Raw genomic sequence first — 23,626 nt, 5'->3', positions numbered from 1 at the left:
TACACAAGTCCCACCTCCCGCCCAACAACAGCCTCCTCCTGCCCCACAAGTGCCACCTCCTGCCGTACAAGTGCCACCCTCTGCCCCACAATTGCCACTTCTTGCCCCACAATTGCCAATTCTTGCCCCACAACTTCCACCTCCCACCCAATAACTTCCACCTCCCGTCCCACAGCTTCCACATCCTGCCCCACAAGTGCCCGATCCTGCCCCAGAAGTACCACCACCTGCCCCACAAGTGCCACCTCGCATCCCACAAGTGCCACATCCCGCCCCACAAGTTCCACCTCCTGCCCCACAAGTGCCAATTCCTGCCCCACAAGTGCCAGCTCATGCCCCACAAGTGCCACCTCCTGCCCCACAAGTGCCACCTCCTGCCCCACAAGTGCCAACTCCTGCCCCACATGTTCCACCTACCACCCCACAAATTCCAACTCCTGCCCCACAAGTGCCAGCTCCTGCCCCACAAGAGCCACTTCCTGCCCCACAAGTACCTCTTCCCTCCCAACAAGTTCCAATTTCCGCCCCACAAGTGCCACCTCCTGCCCCACAAATGCAACCTCCTGCCCCACAAGTGCCACATTTCACCCCACAAATGCCACCTCCCACTCCACAACTTCCAACTCCTGCCCCACAAGTGCCAGCTGCTGCTCCACATCATCCAACTCCCGCCCCACAAGTGCCATGTCCAGCCCCACAACATCTGCCTCCTGCCCCAAAAGTGTCAACTCCTGCCCCATAAGTTCCATATCCCGCCCCACAAGTGCCACCTCCCACCCCACAAGTGCCACCTCCTGCCCCACAAGTTCCAACTCTAGTCTAACAAGTGCCACCTCCTGCCCAACATTTACCACCTCCCGCTCCACAAGTGCCACCTCCTGCCCAACAAGTGCCATTTCTTACCCCACATGATCCAACTCCTGCCCCACAGGTACCATTTCCTGCCCCACAAGTACCACCTCCTGTCCCACATTTACCAACTCCTGCCCCTCATCTGTTGCATACCACCCCACAAATTCCACCTCCTGCCACACAAGTGCCACCTCCCGCTTCACAACTTCCACATCCTGCCCTACAAGTGCCACCTCCCGCCAGAAAATGCCACCTCCCGTCCCTCTATCACCACCTCCTGCCCCACAAGTTACACCCCCACCCCACAGATACCACCACCTGCCCCACAAGTACCACCTCCTGCAAACAAATGCCATTTCTTAAACCACAGGTCCAAACTCCTGCCCCACAAGTGCCACCTCCTGTCCCACATGTGCCACCTCCTGCCCCACAAGTGCCACCTCCCGACCGACAAATGCCACCTCCCGCTCAAAACAACTGACACCTCCTGCCCCACAAGTGTCACCTCCTGCCCAACAAGTGCCACCTCTTGACCTACAAGTGTCACCTCCTGCCCCATAAGTTTCACCTCTCGCCCAACAAATGCCACCACCTCCCCCAAAAGCGCCACCTCCTGCCCCACAGGTGCCATTTCCTGCCCCACAACATCCACCTCCCACGCACAAGTGCAACCTACCGCCCCACAACTTCCACCTCCTGCCCCACAAGTGCCACCTCCTGCCCCACAAGTGTCAACTCATGCTCCACAAATGCCACCTCCTGCTCCACAAGTGCCAAATACTTCCCCACAACTTCCACCTTCTGCCCCACAAGTGCCAACTCCAATTCCACAAGTGCCACCTCCAGCCCTACAACTGCCACTTCAAGCCCCACAAGTGCCACCTCCCGCCCAACAACTTCAACATCCCACCACACAAGTGCCAACTCCTGCCCGTGTGCCACATCCTGCCCCACAAGTGCCAACTCCTGCCGCACAACTGACACCTCCTGCCCTACAAGTGCCACCTCCTGCCCAACAAGTTCCACCTCTTGACCTACAAGTGCCACCTCCTGCCCCATAAGTTTCACCTCTCGCCCAAAAAATGCAACCACCTCCCCCAAAAGCGCCACCTCCTGCCCCACAGGTGCCACTTCCTGCCCCACAACATCCACCTCCCTCGCACAAGTGCAACCTACCGCCCCACAACTTCCACCTCCTGCCCCACAAGTGCCACCTCCTGCCCCACAAGTGCCACCTCCTGCCCGACAAGAGCCACTTCCTGCCCCACAAGTACCTCTTCCCTCCCAACAAGTTCCATTTTCCGCCCTGCAAGTGCCACCTCCTGCCCCACAAGTGCAACCTCCTGCCCCACAAATGCCACCTTTCGCCCCACAAATGCCACCTCCCGCTCCACAACTTCCACCTCCTGCCCCACAAGTGCCACATCCCGACCCACAAGTGCCACCTCACGCCCAACATCTACCACCTCCCACCCCACAAGTGCCACCTCCCGCCCTACAACTTCCATCTCCTGGCCCACAAGTGCCACGTCCTGCCTCAAAAGAGCCACCTCCCGCCCCACAACTTCCACGTAACGCCCCATAAGTTCCACCTCCCGCCCAACAAGTGCCACCTCTCGTCCCACAAGGACCAACTCCTGCCCCACAAGTGCCACATCCTGCCCCACAAGTGTCAACTCATGCTCCACAAATGCCACCTCCTGCCCCACAAGTTCCACCTCTTGCCCCACAAGTGCCAAATACTTCCCCACAACTTCCACCTTCTGCCCCACTAGTGCCAACTCCAATTCCACAAGTGCCACCTCCAGCCCTACAACTGCCACTTCCAGCCCCACAAGTGCCACCTCCCGCCCAACAACTTCAACTTCCCACCACACAAGTGCCAACTCCTGCCCGTGTGCCACATCCTGCCCCACAAGTGCCAACTCCTGCCGCACGACTGACAATTCCTGCCCCAAAAGTGACAGCTCATGCTTCACAATTGCCAGCTCCTGCCCCACATCATCCACCTTCTGCCCCACAAGTGCCACCTCTTGCCCCACAAGTGCCACATCCCGCCCCACAAGTGCCACCTCCTGCCAAACTAGTGCAACCTCCTGCCCCACAAGTGCCATATCTCGCCAGACAATTTACAGCTCCTGCCCCACAAGTGCTACATCCTGCACCACAACTTCAACCTCCTGCCCAACAAGTGCCACCCTCTGCCCCACAAGTGTAGGCTCCTGCCCCACAAGTGCCAATTCCTGCCCCACATGTGCCAGCTCATGCTTCACAAGTGCCAGCTCCTGCACCACATCATCCACTTCCTGCCCACAAGTGCGAGTTCATGCCCCACAAGTGCCAGCTCCTGCCCCACAAGAGCCACTTCATTCACCACAGGTACCCCATCCCACCCCACAAGTTTCAATTCCTGCCATACAAGTGCCACCTCCTTCCCCACAAGTGCCACCTCCTGCCCAACAAGTGCCAGTTCATGACCCACAAGTGCAAGGTCGTGTCCCACATCATCCATCTTCTGCCCCACAAGTGCCACCTCCTGCCCCACAACGACCACCTCCTGCCCCACAACGACCACCTCCTGCCCCACATCATCCACCCCCTGCCCCACAAGTGCCACCTCCTGCCCCACATCATCCACCCCTGCCCCACAAGTGCCACCTCCTGCCCCACAACGACCACCCCCTGCACCACAAGTGCCAATTCCTGCCCTACAAGTGCCAGCTCATTCCCCTGAAGTGCCAGCTCCTGCCCCACAAGTGCCACATTTTGCCACACCACTGCCACCTCCCCCCCAAATAATCCACCTCCTGCCCCACATGTGTCACTGACCACCCAGCTTCCTCCTCCTGACACACAACTGCAACCTCCTGCCCGACAAGAGCCACTTCCTGCCCCACAAGTACTTCTTCCCTCCCAACAAGTTCCAATTTCTGCCCCACAAGTGCCACCTCCTGCCCCACAAGTGCCACCTCCCGCCCTACAACTTCCATCTCCTGGCCCACAAGTGCCACCTCCTGCCTCAAAAGAGCCACCTCCTGCCCCACAACTTCCACGTAACGCCCCATAAGTTCCACCTCCTGCCCCACAAGTGCCACCTCCCGCCCCACAAGTGCCACGTCCAGCCCCACAACTTCCACCTCCTGCCCCTAAAGTGTAAACTCCTGCCCCATAAGTTCCATATCCCGCCCCACAAGTGCCACTACCTGCCCCACTAGTGCCATCTCCATTTCCACAGGTGCCACCTCCTGCCCCACAACTTCCACGTAACGCCCCATAAGTTCCACCTCCTGCCCAACAAGTGCCACCTCTCGTCCCACAAGGAACACCTCCTGCCCCACAAGTGCCACCTCTTGCCCCACAAGTGCCAAATACTTCCCCACAACTTCTACCTTCTGCCGCACTAGTGCCAACTCCAATTCCACAAGTGCCACATCCCGCACCTCAAGTGCCACCACCTGACCCACAAGTGCCAACTCCTGCCCCACAAGTGCCACCTCCTGCCCCACAAGTGCCATTTCCTGCCCTACAACTTCCGCCTCCTGCCCCACAAGAGCCAGTTCCAGCCCCACAAATGCCACCTCCCGCCCCACAACTTCAACATCCCTCCATACAAGTGCCACCTCCAGCCCCACATGTGCCACATCCCTCCCCAAAAGTGCCACCTCCTGCCCCACAAGTGCCACCTCCCACCCAACAATTGTGGCCACATGACAAATAAGTTCCACTTCCTGCCCCACAAGTTCCACCTCCTGCCCAGCAAGTGCCATTTCTTTCCCCACAGGTTCCAACTCCTGCCCCACAGGTGCCATTTCCTGTTCCACAAGTGCCAACTCCTGTCCCACATGTGCCAACTCCTGCCCCACAAGTGCCATTTCCTACCCCACAACTTCCACCTCCCACCCTACAAGTGCCAATTCCTGCCCCACAAGTGCCAGCTCCAGCCCCACAAGTGCCAGCTCCTGCCCCTCATCATCCACCTCCTGCCCCACAAGTGCCAATTCCTGCCCCACAAGTGCCAGCTCATGCTTCACAAGTGCCAGCTCCTGCCCCCCATCATCCACCTCCTGCCCCACAAGTGCCACTTCCTGCCAAACAAGTGTTACCTCCCGCCCCAAAAGTGCCACTTCCTTCCCCTCTACCGCCACCTCCTGCCCCAGAAGTTCCACTTCCTGCACCACAAGTTACACCTACAGCCCCACAATTTCCACCTCCTGTTTTACAAGATCCACTTCCGCCCCACAAGTGCCACCACCTGCCCAACAAGTGCCAGTTCATGCCCCACAAGTGCAAGGTCCTGTCCTTCAACTTCCACCTCCTGCCCCACAACTTCCACCTCCCGCCCCACAATTGCCACCTCCTGCCCCACAAGTGCCACCTCCCGCCCAACAATTGTGGCCACATGACAAACAAGTTCCACTTCCGCCCCACAAGTGCCACCTCCTGCCCAACAAGTGCCATTTCTTACCCCACAGGTTCCAAATCCTACCCCACTGGTGCCATTTCCTGCCCCACAAGTGCCATTTCCCCCCCCACATGTGCCAACTCCTGCCTTACAAGTTTCACCTACCACCCCACAAATTCCACCTCCCACCCCACAAGTTCCACCTCCTGCCCCAAAAGTGCCAATTCCTGCTTCACAAGTGCCAGCTCATGCTTCACAAATGCCAGCTCCTGCCCCACATCATCAACTTCCTGCCCCACAAGTGCCACCTCTAACCCCACAAAGACAGCCTCCTGCCCCACATCATCCACCTCCTGCCCCACAAGTGCCAATTCCTGCCCCACTAATGCCAGCTCATGCCCCACAAGTGCCACCTCTTGCCCCACAGGTGCCACCTCCTACCCCACAAAGACCACCTCCTGCCCCACATCATCCACCTCCTCTCCCACAAGTGACAATACCTGTTCCACAAGTGCCACCTCCCGCCCCACAACTTCAACATCCCGCCACACAAGTGCCGACTCCTGGCAACGTGTGCCACATCCTGCCCCACAAGTGCCAGCTCCTGCCCCACATGTTCCACCTACCACCCCACAAATTCCACCTCATGCCCCACAAGTGCCAACTCCCAACCCACAAATGCCAAATCCTGCAATGCAACTTCCACCTCCTGCTCCACAAGTGCCACCTCCTGCCCCACATCGTCCACCTCCCACCCAACAAGTGCCACCACCTGCCCCACAAGTGCCAATTCCTGCCCCACATGTGCCAGCTCATGCTTCACAAGTGCCAGCTCCTGCACTACGTCAACCACTTCCTGCCCCACAAGTGCCACCTCCTGACCGACAAAGACATCCTCCTGCCCCACAAGTGCCAATTCCTGCCCCACAAGTGCCAGTTCATGCCCCACAAGTGCCACATTTGTCCACACCACTGCCTCCTCACCCCAAATAATCCACCTCCTGCCCCACAAGTGTCACTGACTGACCAACTTCCTCCTCCTGCCCCACAAGTGCCACCTCCTGCCCCACAAGTGCCAGCTCCTGCCCGACAAGAGCCACTTCCTGCCCCACAAGTACCTCTTCCCTCCCAACAAGTTCCAATTTCCACCCCACAAGTGCCACCTCCTGCCCCACAAGTGCAACCTCCTGCCACACATTGTCCACCTCCCACCCAACAAGTGCCACCACCTGCCCCACAAGTGCCAATTCCTGCCCCACAAGTGCCACATTTGTCCACACCACTGCCACCTCCCCCCCAAATAATCCACCTCCTGACCCACAAGTGTCACTGACTGAACAACATCCTCCTCCTGACCCACAAGTGCCATCTCCCGCCCCACAAGTGCCAGCTCCTGCCCCACAAGAGCCACTTCCTGCCCCACAAGTACCTCCTCCCTCCCAACAAGTTCCAATTTCCGCCCAACAAGTACCACCTCCTTCTGCACAAGTTCCACCTCCTGCCCTAAAAGCTCCACTTCCTGCCCCAGAAGTGCCACCTCCCGCCCCACAAGTGCCACCTCCTGCCCTACAACTTCCACCTCCCGCCCCACAAGTGCCACCTCCCGCCCTACAACTGCCAAACCCTGCCCCAAAACTTCCACCTCCTGCCCAACAATTTCCAACTCGTGCCCCACAATTGCCACCTCCTGCCACACAAATGCCACCTTCTGCCTCAAAATGCCACCTCCTGCCCAACAACTCCAACCTCCCACCCCATACGTTCCACCTCCTGCCCAACAACTCCAGCCTCCCGCACCACAAGTACCACCTCCTGCTCCACAATTCCACCTCCTGCCCCATAAGTTCCACCTTACGCCCCACAAGTGCCATCTCCTGCCCCAAAAGCTCAATTTCCTGCCCCATCAGTGCCACCTCCCGCACCACAAGTGCCACCTCCTGCCCCATAAGTGCCAATTTCTGCCCCACAAGTGCCACTTCCCGCCTTACAAATGCCACCTCCTGCCCCACAACTTTCACCTCCTGCCCCACAAGTGCAACCTCCCTGCCCACGAGTGACACAATCTGCCCAAGTGCCACCTCCTGCCTCACAACTTCCACCTCCCGCCCCACAAGTGCCACCTCCTGTCTCACAAGTGCAACCTCCCGCCCCACAACTTCCACAACCTGCCCCACAAGTGCCACCTCCCGTCACTCAACTTCCAACTCCCGCCCCACAAGTGCCACCTCCCGCCCTACAACTTCCACCTCCCGCACCACAACTTCCACCTCCTGCCTCACAAGTTCCACATCCCGCCCCACAACTTCATTCTCCCGCCCCACAACTTCCAACTCCTGGCCCACAAGTGCGACCTCCTGCCCCACCATTACCACCTCCTGCCCCACAAGTGCCACCTGCCGCCCCACAAGTGCCAACTCCTGCCCCGCAACTTCCATCTCCTGCTCCACAAGTGCCAGCTCGAACCGCACAATTGCCACCTCCTTCCCCATATCAACCACCTCCCATCCAACAAGTGCCACCTCCCGCCCCACATGTACCACCTCCTGCATCACAACTTCCACCTCCCGCCCCACATGTACCACCTCCTGCATCACAACTTCCACCTCCCGCCCCACATGTACCACCTCCTGCATCACAACTTCCACCTCCCGCCCCACAAATGCCACCTCCTGCCCTACAAGTGCCACCTCAGGGCCCACAAGTGCCCCCTCCCAATCCACAAGTGCCACGTCCTGCCCCACAAGTGCCATCTCCCGCCCCACAAGGGCCAAATCCTGCCATGCAACTTCCACCTCCTGCCCCACATCATCCACCTCCCACCCCACAAGTGCAACCTCCTGTAGCGCAAGTGCCAATTCCAGCCCTAAAAGTGCCAGCACATTCTTCACAATTGCCAGCTCCTGCCCCACATCATCCACCTCCTGCCCCACAAGTGCCACCTCCTATCCCACATGTGCCAACTCCTGCCCCACAAGTGCCATTTCCTGCACCACATTTGCCACCTCCTGCCCCACAAGTGCCAGCTCCCACCCCACAAGTTTAACCTCCAGACACACAAGTGCCATCTCCCGCCCCACAAGTGCCATCTCCCGCCCCACAAGTGCCAAATCCTGACGTGCAACTTCCACCTCCTGCTCCACAATTGCCATCTCCTGCCCCACAAGTGCCACCTCCCGCCACACAAGTGCCACCTCCCGCCCCTCTATAGCCACCTTTTGCCCCACAAGTTACACCTCTTGCCCCACAAGTTACACCTCTTGCCCCACAACGTCGACCCCGCCCCACATGTGCCACCACCTGACCCACAAGTGCCAACTCCTGCCCCACATGTACCACCACCTGACCCACAAGTGCCAACTCCTGCCCCACAAGTGCCATTTCCTGCACCACATTTGCCTCGTTCTGCCCCACAAGTGCCGGCTCCTGGCCCACAAGTGCTACCTCTCGCCCCACAACCTCAACCTCCAGCCACACAAGTGCCACCTCCCGCCCCACAAGTGCCACCTCCCGCCCCACTACTTCCACGTCACACCCCAAACCTTCAACCTACTGCCCCACAACTGCCACTTCCCACCCAGCAATTGCCACCCCCCGCCCCACAAGTGCCTCCTCCCACCCCACAAGTGCCAACCCTTACCCCACAAGTGCCAACTCCTGCCCCACATCGTCCACCAACCGCCCCACAAGTGCCACCTCCCGCCCCACAAGTGCCACCTCCCGACCCACAAGTGCTGCCTCCAGCCACACAAGTGCTAAATCGTGCCGCACAACTTCCACCTCTCGCCACACAAGTGCCAACTCCTGCCCCACATCATCCACCAACCGCCCCACAAGTGCCACCTCCCGCCCCACAAGTGCCACCTCCCGACCCACAAGTGCTGCCTCCAGCCACACAAGTGCTAAATCGTGCCGCACAACTTCCACCTCTCGCCACACAAGTGCCAACTCCTGCCCCACATCATCCACCAACCGCCCCACAAGTGCCACCTCCCGCCCCACAAGTGCCACCTCCCGACCCACAAGTGCCGCCTCCAGCCACACAAGTGCTAAATCGTGCCGCACAACTTCCACCTCCCGCCCCACAACTGCCACCTCCCGCCTTAAAAGTGCCACCTCCCGACCCACAAGTGCCTCCTCCTGTCCCACAGTTGTCACCTCCCGCTCCACAAGTTACACCTCAACCCCACAAGTTCTACCACCCACCCCACAAGTGCCACCTGCAGCCCCAGAAGTGTCAAATCCTGCCACACAACTTCCACAATCCAGCCCCACAAGTGCCACCTCCCGCCCCACAACTTCCACTTCCCGCCCAACAACAGCCTCCTCCTGCCCCACAAGTGCCTCCTCCTGCCACACAAGTGCCACCTCCTGCCCCACAAGTGCCACTTCCTGCTCCACAAGTGCCACCTACTTCCCCACAAGTGCCACCTCCTGCCCCACATCATCCACCTCCTGACTCACAAATGCCTCCTCCTGACCCACAATTGCCACCTGCCGCCCCACAACTTCCACCTCACGCCCCACAAGTGCCACCTCCCGCCCCACAAGTGCCACAACCCGCCCCACAAATCCAACTCCTGACCCACAAGTGCCACCTCCCGCCCCACATGTGCCAACTTCTGCCCCACAAGTGCCAGCTCCTGCCCCTCAAGTGTCACCTCCTCCCCACAAGTGCCACCTTCTGCTCCACAAGTGCCACTTCCTGCCGCACAAGTGATACCTCCAGCCCCACAACTGCCACCACCCGCCCCACAACTTCCACCTCCCGCCTCACAAGTGCAACCTCCAGGCCCACAAGTGCCACCTCCAGTTCCACAAGAATTAACCCCTTGCCCCACAAGTGCCACCTCCTGCCCCACAAGTGCCACGTCCTTCCCAATTGCCACGTCCTGTTCTACAAGTGCCACCTCCTGCCGTACAAGTGCCACCCTCTGCCCCACAATTGCCAATTCTTGCCCCACAACTTCCACCTCCCACCCCATAACTTCCGCCTCCTGTCCCACAGCTTCCACATCCTGCCCCACAAGTGCCCGATCCTGCCCCAGAAGTACCACCACCTGACCCACAAGTGCCAACTCCTGCCCCACAAGTGCCACCTCGCATCCCGCAAGTGCCACATCCCGCCCCACAAGTTCCACCTCCTGCCTTACAAGTGCCCATTCCTGATTCACAAGTGCCAGCTCATGCTTCACAAATGCCAGCTCCTGCCCCACATCATCAACTTCCTGCCCCACAAGTGTCACCTCCAACCCCACAAAGACAGCCTCCTGCCCCACATCATCCACCTCCTGCCCCACAAGTGCCAATTCCTGCCCCACAAGTGCCAGCTCCTGCCCCACAAGTGCCAGCTCCTGCCCCACATTTTCCAACTACCACCCCACAAATTCCAACTCCTGCCCCACAAGTGCCACCTCCCACCCCACAAATGCCACCTCCTGCCCTGCAACTTCCACCTCCTGCTCCACAAGGGCCATCTCCTGCCCCACATCGTCCACCTCCCACGCAAAAAGTGCCAATTCCTGCCCCACAAGTGCCAGTTCATGCCCCACAAGTGCCAGTTCATGCCCCACATCATCCACCTTCTGCCCCACAAGTGCCACCTCCCGCCCTACAACTTCCACCTCCCGCACCACAACTTCCACCTCCTGCCTCACAAGTTCCACATCCCGCCCCACAACTTCATTCTCCCGCCCCACAACTTCCAACTTCTGGCCCACAAGTGCGACCTCCTGCCCCACCATTACCACCTCCTGCCCCACAAGTGCCACCTGCCGCCCCACAAGTGCCAACTCCTGCCCCGCAACTTCCATCTCCTGCTCCACAAGTGCCAGCTCGAACCGCACAATTGCCACCTCCTTCCCCATATCAACCACCTCCCATCCAACAAGTGCCACCTCCCGCCCCACATGTACCACCTCCTGCATCACAACTTCCACCTCCCGCCCCATATGTACCACCTCCTGCATCACAACTTCCACCTCCCGCCCCACATGTACCACCTCCTGCATCACAACTTCCACCTCCTGCCCCACATGTACCACCTCCTGCATCACAACTTCCACCTCCCGCCCCACATGTACCACCTCCTGCATCACAACTTCCACCTCCCGCCCCACAAATGCCACCTCCTGCCCTACAAGTGCCACCTCAGGGCCCACAAGTGCCCCCTCCCAATCCACAAGTGCCACGTCCTGCCCCACAAGTGCCATCTCCCGCCCCACAAGGGCCAAATCCTGCCACGCAACTTCCACCTCCTGCCCCACATCATCCACCTCCCACCCCACAAGTGCAACCTCCTGTAGCGCAAGTGCCAATTCCAGCCCTAAAAGTGCCAGCACATTCTTCACAATTGCCAGCTCCTGCCCCACATCATCCACCTCCTGCCCCACAAGTGCCACCTCCTATCCCACATGTGCCAACTCCTGCCCCACAAGTGCCATTTCCTGCACCACATTTGCCACCTCCTGCCCCACAAGTGCCACCTCCCACCCCACAAGTTTAACCTCCAGACACACAAGTGCCATCTCCCGCCCCACAAGTGCCATCTCCCGCCCCACAAGTGCCATCTCCCGCCCCACAAGTGCCAAATCCTGACGTGCAACTTCCACCTCCTGCTCCACAATTGCCATCTCCTGCCCCACAAGTGCCACCTCCCGCCACACAAGTGCCACCTCCCGCCCCTCTATAGCCACCTTTTGCCCCACAAGTTACACCTCTTGCCCCACAAGTTACACCTCTTGCCCCACAACGTCGACCCCGCCCCACATGTGCCACCACCTGACCCACAAGTGCCAACTCCTGCCCCACATGTACCACCACCTGACCCACAAGTGCCAACTCCTGCCCCACAAGTGCCATTTCCTGCACCACATTTGCCTCGTTCTGCCCCACAAGTGCCGGCTCCTGGCCCACAAGTGCTACCTCTCGCCCCACAACCTCAACCTCCAGCCACACAAGTGCCACCTCCCGCCCCACAAGTGCCACCTCCCGCCCCACTACTTCCACGTCACACCCCAAACCTTCAACCTACTGCCCCACAACTGCCACTTCCCACCCAGCAATTGCCACCCCCTGCCCCACAAGTGCCTCCTCCCACCCCACAAGTGCCAACCCTTACCCCACAAGTGCCAACTCCTGCCCCACATCATCCACCAACCGCCCCACAAGTGCCACCTCCCGCCCCACAAGTGCCACCTCCCGACCCACAAGTGCTGCCTCCAGCCACACAAGTGCTAAATCGTGCCGCACAACTTCCACCTCTCGCCACACAAGTGCCAACTCCTGCCCCACATCATCCACCAACCGCCCCACAAGTGCCACCTCCCGCCCCACAAGTGCCACCTCCCGACCCACAAGTGCTGCCTCCAGCCACACAAGTGCTAAATCGTGCCGCACAACTTCCACCTCTCGCCACACAAGTGCCAACTCCTGCCCCACATCATCCACCAACCGCCCCACAAGTGCCACCTCCCGCCCCACAAGTGCCACCTCCCGACCCACAAGTGCCGCCTCCAGCCACACAAGTGCTAAATCGTGCCGCACAACTTCCACCTCCCGCCCCACAACTGCCACCTCCCGCCTTAAAAGTGCCACCTCCCGACCCACAAGTGCCTCCTCCTGTCCCACAGTTGTCACCTCCCGCTCCACAAGTTACACCTCAACCCCACAAGTTCTACCACCCACCCCACAAGTGCCACCTGCAGCCCCAGAAGTGTCAAATCCTGCCACACAACTTCCACAATCCAGCCCCACAAGTGCCACCTCCCGCCCCACAACTTCCACTTCCCGCCCAACAACAGCCTCCTCCTGCCCCACAAGTGCCTCCTCCTGCCACACAAGTGCCACCTCCTGCCCCACAAGTGCCACTTCCTGCTCCACAAGTGCCACCTACTTCCCCACAAGTGCCACCTCCTGCCCCACATCATCCACCTCCTGACTCACAAATGCCTCCTCCTGACCCACAATTGCCACCTGCCGCCCCACAACTTCCACCTCACGCCCCACAAGTGCCACCTCCCGCCCCACAAGTGCCACAACCCGCCCCACAAATCCAACTCCTGACCCACAAGTGCCACCTCCCGCCCCACATGTGCCAACTTCTGCCCCACAAGTGCCAGCTCCTGCCCCTCAAGTGTCACCTCCTCCCCACAAGTGCCACCTTCTGCTCCACAAGTGCCACTTCCTGCCGCACAAGTGATACCTCCAGCCCCACAACTGCCACCACCCGCCCCACAACTTCCACCTCCCGCCTCACAAGTGCAACCTCCAGGCCCACAAGTGCCACCTCCAGTTCCACAAGAATTAACCCCTTGCCCCACAAGTGCCACCTCCTGCCCCACAAGTGCCACCTCTCACCCCACAAGTGCCACGTCCTTCCCAATTGCCACGTCCTGTTCTACAAGTGCCACCTCCTGCCGTACAAGTGCCACCCTCTGCCCCACAATTGCCAATTCTTGCCCCACAACTTCCACCTCCCACCCCATAACTTCCGCCTCCTGTCCCACAGCTTCCACATCCTGCCCCACAAGTGCCCGATCCTGCCCCAGAAGTACCACCACCTGACCCACAAGTGCCAACTCCTGCCCCACAAGTGCCACCTCGCATCCCGCAAGTGCCACATCCCGCCCCACAAGTTCCACCTCCTGCCTTACAAGTGCCCATTCCTGATTCACAAGTGCCAGCTCATGCTTCACAAATGCCAGCTCCTGCCCCACATCATCAACTTCCTGCCCCACAAGTGTCACCTCCAACCCCACAAAGACAGCCTCCTGCCCCACATCATCCACCTCCTGCCCCACAAGTGCCAATTCCTGCCCCACAAGTGCCAGCTCCTGCCCCACAAGTGCCACCTCCTGCCCCACAAGTGCCAACTCCTGCCCCACATTTTCCAACTACCACCCCACAAATTCCAACTCCTGCCCCACAAGTGCCACCTCCCACCCCACAAATGCCACCTCCTGCCCTGCAACTTCCACCTCCTGCTCCACAAGGGCCATCTCCTGCCCCACATCGTCCACCTCCCACGCAAAAAGTGCCAATTCCTGCCCCACAAGTGCCAGTTCATGCCCCACAAGTGCCAGTTCATGCCCCACATCATCCACCTTCTGCCCCACAAGTGCCACCTCCCGCCCTACAACTTCCACCTCCCGCACCACAACTTCCACCTCCTGCCTCACAAGTTCCACATCCCGCCCCACAACTTCATTCTCCCGCCCCACAACTTCCAACTTCTGGCCCACAAGTGCGACCTCCTGCCCCACCATTACCACCTCCTGCCCCACAAGTGCCACCTCCTGCCCCACAAGTGCCACCTGCCGCCCCACAAGTGCCAACTCCTGCCCCGCAACTTCCATCTCCTGCTCCACAAGTGCCACCTCGAACCGCACAATTGCCACCTCCTTCCCCATATCAACCACCTCCCATCCAACAAGTGCCACCTCCCGCCCCACATGTACCACCTCCTGCATCACAACTTCCACCTCCCGCCCCATATGTACCACCTCCTGCATCACAACTTCCACCTCCCGCCCCACATGTACCACCTCCTGCATCACAACTTCCACCTCCTGCCCCACATGTACCACCTCCTGCATCACAACTTCCACCTCCCGCCCCACATGTACCACCTCCTGCATCACAACTTCCACCTCCCGCCCCACAAATGCCACCTCCTGCCCTACAAGTGCCACCTCAGGGCCCACAAGTGCCCCCTCCCAATCCACAAGTGCCACGTCCTGCCCCACAAGTGCCATCTCCCGCCCCACAAGGGCCAAATCCTGCCACGCAACTTCCACCTCCTGCCCCACATCATCCACCTCCCACCCCACAAGTGCAACCTCCTGTAGCGCAAGTGCCAATTCCAGCCCTAAAAGTGCCAGCACATTCTTCACAATTGCCAGCTCCTGCCCCACATCATCCACCTCCTGCCCCACAAGTGCCACCTCCTATCCCACATGTGCCAACTCCTGCCCCACAAGTGCCATTTCCTGCACCACATTTGCCACCTCCTGCCCCACAAGTGCCACCTCCCACCCCACAAGTTTAACCTCCAGACACACAAGTGCCATCTCCCGCCCCACAAGTGCCATCTCCCGCCCCACAAGTGCCATCTCCCGCCCCACAAGTGCCAAATCCTGACGTGCAACTTCCACCTCCTGCTCCACAATTGCCATCTCCTGCCCCACAAGTGCCACCTCCCGCCCCTCTATAGCCACCTTTTGCCCCACAAGTTACACCTCTTGCCCCACAAGTTACACCTCTTGCCCCACGTCGACCCCGCCCCACATGTGCCACCACCTGACCCACAAGTGCCAACTCCTGCCCCACATGTACCACCACCTGACCCACAAGTGCCAACTCCTGCCCCACAAGTGCCATTTCCTGCACCACATTTGCCTCGTTCTGCCCCACAAGTGCCGGCTCCTGGCCCACAAGTGCTACCTCTCGCCCCACAACCTCAACCTCCAGCCACACAAGTGCCACCTCCCGCCCCACAAGTGCCACCTCCCGCCCCACTACTTCCACGTCACACCCCAAACCTTCAACCTACTGCCCCACAACTGCCACTTCCCACCCAGCAATTGCCACCCCCCGCCCCACAAGTGCCTCCTCCCACCCCACAAGTGCCAACCCTTACCCCACAAGTGCCAACTCCTGCCCCACATCGTCCACCAACCGCCCCACAAGTGCCACCTCCCGCCCCACAAGTGCCACCTCCCGACCCACAAGTGCTGCCTCCAGCCACACAAGTGCTAAATCGTGCCGCACAACTTCCACCTCTCGCCACACAAGTGCCAACTCCTGCCCCACATCATCCACCAACCGCCCCACAAGTGCCACCTCCCGCCCCACAAGTGCCACCTCCCGACCCACAAGTGCTGCCTCCAGCCACACAAGTGCTAAATCGTGCCGCACAACTTCCACCTCTCGCCACACAAGTGCCAACTCCTGCCCCACATCATCCACCAACCGCCCCACAAGTGCCACCTCCCGCCCCACAAGTGCCACCTCCCGACCCACAAGTGCTGCCTCCAGCCACACAAGTGCTAAATCGTGCCGCACAACTTCCACCTCTCGCCACACAAGTGCCAACTCCTGCCCCACATCATCCACCAACCGCCCCACAAGTGCCACCTCCCGCCCCACAAGTGCCACCTCCCGACCCACAAGTGCCGCCTCCAGCCACACAAGTGCTAAATCGTGCCGCACAACTTCCACCTCCCGCCCCACAACTGCCACCTCCCGCCTTAAAAGTGCCACCTCCCGACCCACAAGTGCCTCCTCCTGTCCCACAGTTGTCACCTCCCGCTCCACAAGTTACACCTCAACCCCACAAGTTCTACCACCCACCCCACAAGTGCCACCTGCAGCCCCAGAAGTGTCAAATCCTGCCACACAACTTCCACAATCCAGCCCCACAAGTGCCACCTCCCGCCCCACAACTTCCACTTCCCGCCCAACAACAGCCTCCTCCTGCCCCACAAGTGCCTCCTCCTGCCACACAAGTGCCACCTCCTGCCCCACAAGTGCCACTTCCTGCTCCACAAGTGCCACCTACTTCCCCACAAGTGCCACCTCCTGCCCCACATCATCCACCTCCTGACTCACAATTGCCTCCTCCTGACCCACAATTGCCACCTGCCGCCCCACAACTTCCACCTCCCGCCCCACAACTGCCACCTCCCGCCTTAAAAGTGCCACCTCCCGACCCACAAGTGCCTCCTCCTGTCCCACAGTTGTCACCACCCGCTCCACAAGTTACACCTCAACCCCACAAGTTCTACCACCCACCCCACAAGTGCCACCTGCAGCCCCAGAAGTGTCAAATCCTGCCACACAACTTCCACAATCCAGCCCCACAAGTGCCACCTCCCGCCCCACAACTTCCACTTCCCGCCCAACAACAGCCTCCTCCTGCCCCACAAGTGCCTCCTCCTGCCACACAAGTGCCACCTCCTGCCCCACAAGTGCCACTTCCTGCTCCACAAGTGCCACCTACTTCCCCACAAGTGCCACCTCCTGCCCCACATCATCCACCTCCTGACTCACAAATGCCTCCTCCTGACCCACAATTGCCAACTGCCGCCCCACAACTTCCACCTCACGCCCCACAAGTGCCACCTCCCGCCCCACAAGTGCCACAACCCGCCCCACAAATCCAACTCCTGACCCACAAGTGCCACCTCCCGCCCCACATGTGCCAACTTCTGCCCCACAAGTGCCAGCTCCTGCCCCTCAAGTGTCACCTCCTCCCCACAAGTGCCACCTTCTGCTCCACAAGTGCCACTTCCTGCCGCACAAGTGATACCTCCAGCCCCACAACTGCCACCACCCGCCCCACAACTTCCACCTCCCGCCTCACAAGTGCAACCTCCAGGCCCACAAGTGCCACCTCCAGTTCCACAAGAATTAACCCCTTGCCCCACAAGTGCCACCTCCTGCCCCACAAGTGCCACCTCTCACCCCACAAGTGCCACGTCCTTCCCAATTGCCACGTCCTGTTCTACAAGTGCCACCTCCTGCCGTACAAGTGCCACCCTCTGCCCCACAATTGCCAATTCTTGCCCCACAACTTCCACCTCCCACCCCATAACTTCCGCCTCCTGTCCCACAGCTTCCACATCCTGCCCCACAAGTGCCCGATCCTGCCCCAGAAGTACCACCACCTGACCCACAAGTGCCAACTCCTGCCCCACAAGTGCCACCTTGCATCCCGCAAGTGCCACATCCCGCCCCACAAGTTCCACCTCCTGCCTTACAAGTGCCCATTCCTGATTCACAAGTGCCAGCTCATGCTTCACAAATGCCAGCTCCTGCCCCACATCATCAACTTCCTGCCCCACAAGTGTCACCTCCAACCCCACAAAGACAGCCTCCTGCCCCACATCATCCACCTCCTGCCCCACAAGTGCCAATTCCTGCCCCACAAGTGCCAGCTCCTGCCCCACAAGTGCCACCTCCTGCCCCACAAGTGCCAACTCCTGCCCCACATTTTCCAACTACCACCCCACAAATTCCAACTCCTGCCCCACAAGTGCCACCTCCCACCCCACAAATGCCACCTCCTGCCCTGCAACTTCCACCTCCTGCTCCACAAGGGCCATCTCCTGCCCCACATCGTCCACCTCCCACGCAAAAAGTGCCAATTCCTGCCCCACAAGGGCCAGTTCATGCCCCACAAGTGCCAGTTCATGCCCCACATCATCCACCTTCTGCCCCACAAGTGCCACCTCCTGCCCCACAACGACCACCTCCTGCCCCACAAGTGCCAATTCCTGCCCTACAAGTGCCAATTCCTGCCCTACAAGTACCAGCTCATTCCCCTGAAGTGCCAGCTCCTGCCCCACAAGTGCCACATTTTGCCACACCACTGCCACCTCCCCCCCAAATAATCCACCTCCTGCCCCACAAGTGTCACTGACCGCCCAACTTCCTCCTCCTGACACACAAGTGCAACCTCCTGCCCTACAAGTGCAACCTCCTGCCCGACAAGAGCCACTTCCTGCCCCACAAGTACCTCTTCCCTCCCCACAAGTTCCAATTTCCGCCCCACAAATGCCAACTCCCGCTCCACAACTTCCACGTAACGCCCCATAAGTTCCACCTCCCGCCCAACAAGTGCCACCTCTCGTCCCACAAGTGCCACCTCCTGCCCCACAAGTGCCACCTCCTGCCCCACAAGTTTCAACTCATGCTCCACAAATGCCACCTCCAGCTCCACAAGTTCCACCTCTTGCCCCACAAGTGCCAAATACTTCCCCACAACTTCCACCTTCTGCCCCACTAGTGCCAACTCCAATTCCACAAGTGCCACCTCCATTCCTAAAACTGCCACTTCCAGCCCCACAAGTGCCACCTCCCGCCCAACAACTTCAACATCCCACCACACAAGTGCCAACTCCTGCCCGTGTGCCACATCCTGCCCCACAAGTGCCAACTCCTGCCGCACAACTGACAATTCCTGCCCCAAAAGTGACAGCTCATGCTTCACAATTGCCAGCTCCTGCCCCACATCATCCACCTCCTGCCCCACAAGTGCCACCTCTCGCCCCACAAGTGCCACATCCCGCCCCACAAGTGCCACCTCCGGCCAAACTAGTGCAACCTCCTACCCCACACGTGCCATATCTCGCCAGACAATTTACAGCTCCTGCCCCACAAGTGCTACATCCTGCACCACAACTTCAACCTCCTGCCCCACAAGTGCCACGTTCTGCCCCACAAGTGTAGGCTCCTGCCCCACAAGTGCCAATTCCTGCCCCACATGTGCCAGCTCATGCTTCACAAGTGCCAGCTCCTGCACCACATCATCCACTTCCTGCCCACAAGTGCCAATTCCTGCCATACAAGTGCCACCTCCTGCCCCACAAGGGCCACCTCCTGCCCCACAAGTGCCACCTCCTGCCCCACAAGTGCTACTTCCTGCCCCATAACATCCACCTCCCACGCACAAGTGCAACCTACCGCCCCACAACTTCCACCTCCTGCCCCACAAGTGCCAACACCTGCCCAACAAGTGCCAGCTCCTGCCCCACAAGCGCCACATCCTGCCCCTCAAGTGCCACCTCCTGCCACACAGGTACCCTATCCCACCCCACAAGTTTCAATTCCTGCCATACAAGTGCCACCTCCTGACCCACAAGTGCCACCTCCTGACCCACAAGTGCCACATCCTGCCCCACATCATCAACTTCCTGCCCCACAAGTGCCACCTCCAACCCCACAAAGACAGCCTCCTGCCCCACATCATCTACCTCCTGCCCCACAAGTGCCAATTCCTGCCCCACAATTGCCACCTCATGCCCCACAAGTGCCACCTCTTGACCAACAGGTGCCACCTCCTGCCCCACAAGTGCCAATTCCTGCCCCACAAGTGCCTGCACCTGCCCCACAAGTGCCACCTCTTGCCCAACATGTGCCACCTCCTGCCCCACAAATGCCAAATCCAGCCCTGCAACTTCCACCTCCTGCCCCACAAGTGCCAATTCCTGCCTCACAAGTGCCAGCTCATGCTTCACAAGTGCCAGCTCCTGCCCCACATCATCCACTTCCTGCTCACATGTGCCACCTCCTGTCCGACAAAGACCACCTCCTGCCCCACATCATCCACCCCCTGCCCCACAAGTGCCAATTCCTGCCCTACAAGTGCCAGCTCATTCCCCTGAAGTGCCAGCTCCTGCCCCACAAGTGCCACATTTTGCCACACCACTGCCACCTCCCCCCCAAATAATCCACCTCCTGCCCCACAAGTGTCACTGACCGCCCAACTTCCTCCTACTGACACACAAGTGCAACCTCCTGCCCCACAAGTGCCAGCTCCTGCCCGACAAGAGCCACTTCCTGCCCCACAAGTACCTCTTTCCTCCCAACAAGTTCCAATTTCCGCCCCACAAGTGCCACCTCCTGCCCCACAAGTGCAACCTCCTGCCCCACAAGTGCCACATTTCACCCCACAAATGCCACCTCCCGCTCCACAACTTCCACCTCCTGCCCCACAAGTGCCACCTCCCACCCCACAAGTGCCACCTCCTGCCCAACATCTACCACCTCCCACCCCACAAGTGCCACCTCCCGCCCAACAACTTCCATCTCCTGGCCCACAAGTGCCACTTCCTGCCTCAAAAGAGCCACCTCCTGCCCCACAACTTCCACGTAACGCCCCATAAGTTCCACCTCCTGCCCCACAAGTGCCACCTCCTTCCCCACAAGTGCCAGCTGCTGCTCCACATCATCCAACTCCCGCCCCACAAGTGCCATGTGCAGCCCCACAACTTCCGCCTCCTGCCCCAAAAGTGTCAACTCCTGCCCAATAAGTTCCATATCCCGCCCCACAAGTGCCACTACCTGCCCCACTAGTGCCATCTCCATTTCCACAAGTGCCACCTCCCGCCCCACAAGTGCCACCTCCTGCCCCACAAGTTCCAACTCTCGTCTAACAAGTGCCACCTCCCGCCCAACATTTACCACCTCCCGCTCCACAAGTGTCACCTCCTGCCCAACAAGTGCCATTTCTTACCCCACAGGTTCCAACTCCTGCCCCACAGGTGCCATTTCCTGCCCCACAAGTACCACCTCCTGTCCCACATTTACCAACTCCTGCCCCACAAGTGCCACCTCTGGCCCCACAACTTCAACCTCCCGCCACACAAGTGCCAACTCTTGCCCAACGTGTGCCACATCCTGCCCCACAAGTTCCACCTACCACCAAACAAATTCCACCTCCTGTCCCAAAAGTGCCACCTCCCGCTTCACAACTTCCACATCCTGCCATACAAGTGCCACCTCCCGCCATAAAATGCCACCTCCCGTCCCTCTATCACCACCTCCTGCCCCACAAGTTACACCGCCTGCCCCACAAGTTACACCCCCACCCCACAGGTACCACCACCTGCCCCACAAGTACCACCTCCTGCAAACAAATGCCGTTTCTTAAACCACAGGTCCAAACTCCTGCCCCACAGGTGCCATTTCCTGCCCCACAAGTGCCACCTCCTGCCCCACAACTTCAACATCCCGTCAAACAAGTGCCAACTCCTGCCCAATGTGTGCCACATCCTGCCCCACAAGTGCCAACTCCTGCCCCACAAGTTCTACCTACCACCCAACAAATTCCACTTCCTGCCCCACAAGTGCCACCTCCCACCCCACAACTGCCATCTCCCGCTTCACAACTTCCACATCCTGCCCCAGAAGTGCCACCTCCCGCCCCACAAGTGCCACCTCCCGCCCCACAAGTGCCAATTCCTGCCCCAAAAGTGCCAGCTCATGCTTCACAATTGCCAGCTCACGTTTCACAACTGCCACCTCCTGCCCCACAAGTGCCACCTCCCGCCCCACAAGTGCCACCACCTGCCCAACAAGTGCCATTTCTTACCCCACAGGTTCCTACTCCTGCCCCATAGGTGCCATTTCCTGCCCCATAAGTGCCACCTCCTGTGCCACATGTGCCAGCTCCTGCCCCACAAGTGCCATTTCCTGCCCCACATTAGCCACCTACCACCCCACAAATTCAACCTCCTTCCCCACAAGTGCCAAACCCTGACCCGCAACATCCACCTCCTGCTCCACAATTGCCACCTCCTGCCCCACATCATCCACCTCCCACCCAACAAGTGCCAACTGCTGCCCCACATCATCCACCTCCTGCCCCACAAGTGCCAATTTCTGCCCCACAAGTGCCAGTTCATGCCCCACAAGTGCCAGTTCATGCCCCACAAGTGCCACATTTTGCCACACAACTGCCACCTCCCGCCCCAAATCATCCACCTCCCGCCCCACAAGTGTCATTAACTGCCCAACTTTCTCCTCATGACCCACAAGTGCCACCTCCTGCCCCACAAGTGCCACCTCCTGCCCCACAAGTGCCACCTCCCGCTCCACAAGTGCCACCACCAGCCCCACAAGTACCATCTCCTGCCCCACCAGTTCCACATCCCGCACTGCAATGCCAATTCCTGCCCCACATCTTCCACGTAACGCCCCATAAGTTCCACCTCCCGCCCAACAAGTGCCACCTCTCGTCCCACAAGGACCACCTCCTGCCCCACAAGAGCCACCTCCTGCCCCACAAGTGCCACCTCCTGCCCCACAAGTGTCAACTCATGCTCCACAACTGCCACCTTGACCTGCTGTCCATGCTCTTTTTAATACACCCCAGTATTCCATCGGCTTTTTTGGCTACAAGGGCACACTGCTGGCTCATGGTCAATCTGTCGTCCACCAGGACACCCAGGTTCCTCTCTTCAGAGCTCCTCTCCAGCAGCTCTTCCCCCAGCCTGTACTGGTGCATGCAATTACTGCTCCCTAGGTGCAAGACTCTACACTTGCTTTTGTTAAACCTCATCCGGTTTCTTGCTGCCCAGCTCTCCAGCCTGTCCAGGTCTCGCTGAATGGCAGCACAGCCTTCAGGCGTGTCAGCCAGTCCTCCCAACTTCGTGTCATCACAAACTTGCTGAGGGTGGTCACTATCTCCTCATCAAGGTCATTGATGAAGATGCTGAACAAGACCGGACCCAGCACTGACCCCTGGGGGACGCCGCTAGTTACAGGTCTCCACCTGGATTCTGCACTGCCAACAACGTCTCTCTGTGCTCTGCCAGCCAGCCACTTCTCAACCCACCTCTCTGTCCACTCATCTATCCCACGCTTGCTCAGCTTGTTATAAGGATGTCCTGGGAGACAGTACCAGATGCTTTGCTGAAATCATGGTAAACTACATCCACCGCCCTATCCAAAACTATCTTGCAGGTTCTTAGTTCTTTACCACTGTTTCCTTTCCCACGCCTTACAACTACAAGCAGCTAGAACAATGTTCTCTGAAGATATCCAGGACAGAAGAGTCCCGGTAGATCAGTATCAAGCCCAGCTCACGGG

Source organism: Coturnix japonica, chromosome 16 (assembly GCF_054131305.1).
Source record: "Coturnix japonica strain WE chromosome 16, WE-NBRP24, whole genome shotgun sequence".
Lineage (NCBI taxonomy): Eukaryota > Metazoa > Chordata > Aves > Galliformes > Phasianidae > Coturnix > Coturnix japonica.
The sequence above is the reverse complement of the archived record's forward strand: the minus strand, read 5'-3'. Positions refer to the sequence as shown.